Consider the following 3,566-nt stretch of genomic DNA (forward strand, 5'->3'; position numbering starts at 1 on the left):
GGATAAGGGATAGGTGGTTTGTAAGGTGGTGGAGGTACATAAGGTTCTTTCTTTTCTACGGTTTCCTTATTACTCTCTTCCTTTTCCTTAGGTTTATTTTCTTCCTCAGTTGACTTTTTAGAGTTTTGGTTTTCAATTCTTGGATCAGATGGTCCTTCTACCTCTGTTCCACTTCTTAATATAATTGCATGAGCGTGGCTTTTCGGGTTAGGTTGGGGCTGTCCAGGAAATGTACCAGTTGGGGCAGCAGTAGGCGCTTGTTGTTGAGCTACTTGTGAGATTTGTGTTTCCAGCATTTTGTTATGGGGAGCCAAGGCATCTACTTTACTTGCTAGTTGTTTAATCTGTTCATTAGTGTGTACATTCTGGTTTAAGAAATCTTTATTGGTTTGCTGTTGAGAATCTATGAAGTTCTCCATCATGATTTCCAAGTTGGATTTCCTAGGAACGTTATTGTTAGGTGTATATGGGGTCGGCTTTTGATATCCAGGTGGTATAGCTGGGGCTTGATTGGGAGCTTGTCCCGGTGCGTATAAGGCATTGTTGCTCTTATATGAAAAATTAGGATGGTTCTTCCAGTTTGAGTTATAGGTATGCGAGTAAGGATTTCCTTGTGCGTAGTTCACCTGCTCTGCTTGGATTCCTGTTAGGAGTTGACAATCTGTAGGAGTGTGACCTTGGATTCCACAGACTTCGCAATTTTGAGTCACGGCAACCACGGCGGCTGGAGGTGATACATTTAAACTTTCAATTTTTTGGGCAAGAGCATCCATTTTTGCATTAACATGATCAAGGCTACTTATCTCGTACATGCCACTTTTCGTTTGAGGTTTTTCTACCATTGTTCGGTCGCATCCCCACTGATAATGGTTTTGGGCCATGCTTTCGATAAGTTGATAAGCGTCAGCGTAAGGTTTATCCATAAGCGCACCACCTGCGGCGGCGTCTATTGTTAACCTTGTGTTGTATAAGAGACCATTATAGAAGGTATGAATTACTAACCAGTCCTCTAAACCATGGTGTGGACAAAGTCTCATCATGTCTTTGTATCTTTCCCATGCTTCGAAAAGAGACTCGTTATCTTTCTGTTTAAATCCATTTATCTGGGCTCTTAACATAGTTGTTTTTCTTGGAGGAAAATATCGGGCAAAAAAGACTTTCTTCAACTCATTCCATGTGGTGACTGAGTTGGAAGGAAGAGACTGAAGCCATCTTCTAGCTTTATCTCTTAACGAGAAAGGAAAAAGACAGTCGAATTGCCTCTGAAGTGACACCATTAGCTTTAACAGTATCAGCGTATTGAACAAATACGGATAAATGAAGGTTTGGATCCTCGGTAGGATTTCCAGAGAATTGATTCTGTTGCACTGCCTGTAACAGAGAAGGTTTAAGTTCGAAGTTGTTTGCTTCGATTGCGGGTGGAGCAATACTCGAATGCGGCACGTCTTGCGATGGAGTGGCGTAATCTCGAAGAGCACGAGCTGGTTCTGCCATCTCGGGTATCGGCGAAGGAAGAAGATTTTTGAGATCAGGAATTTCGATTGGAGGAAGATTGTTTGCAGCACGATACTCCCGAATTCGTCGTAAGACTCGGAGATATCGTTCAACGTCGTTGATTCGGAAGTAATACGGTTCGCCTTGTGAGCGAGTGTGTGGCATACAAATCAACGAAAGAAAGAAATAAAAATTGCCTTAGTCTCTACAGCGTAACGGAAGAGTTACGATATCGACTAAATAAAAGTCCCCGGCAACGGCGCCAAAAACTTGATCGCGACTTTATGAGTCTATTGGGGTATTAACTGCAAGTGTACAGTCTAATCGCGTAGTAATAAAAGATATCGATCCCACAGGGACTTATGAATCAATATACCTTTTTCTAAGGTTACTTCGTAAAGCTAAGGCGGATGATACTTTGTTGATTAGGGGAAAAAATAAAACTAAAATAAGATCTAGATTAAATATCAAATAAGCGGATATCAGTATGCAATTCGTCGTAATTAGGGAATCAAATCTTCGTTGGTTTCGTAGTTTTAAAGTAAATCTTTTCAGTAGACACTATTGAGTTAAAAGCCTTTTCTCAAACTCTCGCTTTGTTGAATAGACTATGACTTTATATTAACATGCGTTGTCACTAATTAGTTAAGTCCAAAATCACTTTTTGAAAACAATAGAATCTATAGAAACTCTTTTTAAGAAAACGCTAACCATTTAAACACCCTTGTCTCAAACTCTCGCTCTGTTGACTTAGATTATATAATTAAACTTAAATGCTTAACTCTCGTCCTCACATTTAACCTTTAAAAATACTTTTTGAAAATGATTAGAATTTAATTAACTCTAAAAATTGCTTTCGCCCTGATTTAAAATTAATGTCCAATTTACACTGTCCAGTTAAAAGCTCAAACCGTCGTTCTATTGATTTTAACTTCTTTATGTCTTTTACTCTCGTACAAAAACCTTGGTATTAACTCTGTAAATTGAGACCATAAAAAGAGTGATTATGTTTTTAAACAAAATTAAACCAACTTAGTTTTGATTCCTTCATTCCGCTTACTTTACATACCGATATCTAAGTTTATTTAGCCAGACATGCTAAACAAGCCTAAACAATAATTATGCTTACATACAGCCATATCGGACAGACAGTATAAATAAATAGCAGTGCAGAGCATATATAAATTTAAACAATAAAATTAAAGAACCTGTAAAATTAATAGAAGTCTTGATTATTCCTAGCTTCGATGCTTGAACTCTCCACCACAAACCGGTTGGATTTGTTCTTACAATCTTTGATCGGACAAGAAAATAAAAACGAAGGAATAAAATACTATGATCTAACGTAAGGTTAGATCCAGATAAAATTACACAATAGTTTCCGGTGTAGAAACTATTGTGAGAAAATTAATTGAATGCTTCAAAATTTGCTGGAAAAGAAAAGGAAATAAAAATTGCTAGGTATGTAGAGTGCTGGAAAATAAGAAAAACAATAAAAATAATGTTGTGCCGAAAACTGGAAAATTGAGTGTGTCCAGCAGGGTTCCACAATTGGTCCTATTTATATCAATCCATCAAGTGACTGTTTCTTCCATTCAGCAAGTTTCAACGAGTCTACTGGTCAAGCGAAAAAGCAGGATGAACGTGCTTCTGTTACGCGTCAAACCCAAAAATATAACAATGGGGGTGTGACGTTCGTCACACCAGGTGTTACGTTTGTAACACAAAGCAGGGGGCCGTGACGCTCGTCACACCTTATGTGGCGGTCGTCACTGTAACACCCTTCTAAAATACCCCAAATATTTAATTAAAATAGCAATATATCAATCAGAGTAATTATGCAATTAAGGGTGTCACACAATCATTTCACACCATTCACCATAATAACTGTCATGCTCTTTTATTAATTCAAAACATAAAGCATTTGCACAATACGCAGCGGATAGAAGTCAAATCAATCATGCAAAACATGTAACACATTACATGTAAAATTATTCAACAAGGTAAAACATCCCGTCCCGATGTTACATCTATCAGAGCATGACCCACTAAGGAGACTACACTAGACTCCA

General features: G+C 37.9%; 1 non-coding gene across 1 annotated transcript; it reads left to right on the forward strand.

Moving 5' to 3' along the window:
* The first annotated feature begins 1,011 nt into the window (after positions 1–1,011).
* LOC127108612 (small nucleolar RNA R71) lies at positions 1,012–1,118 on the forward strand. Its single transcript, XR_007796138.1, has one exon. It is a non-coding gene; the product is annotated as a small nucleolar RNA R71 (small nucleolar RNA).
* Positions 1,119–3,566: the final 2,448 nt, after the last annotated feature.

Source organism: Lathyrus oleraceus, chromosome 7 (genome assembly GCF_024323335.1).
Source record: "Lathyrus oleraceus cultivar Zhongwan6 chromosome 7, CAAS_Psat_ZW6_1.0, whole genome shotgun sequence".
Taxonomy (NCBI): domain Eukaryota; kingdom Viridiplantae; phylum Streptophyta; class Magnoliopsida; order Fabales; family Fabaceae; genus Lathyrus; species Lathyrus oleraceus.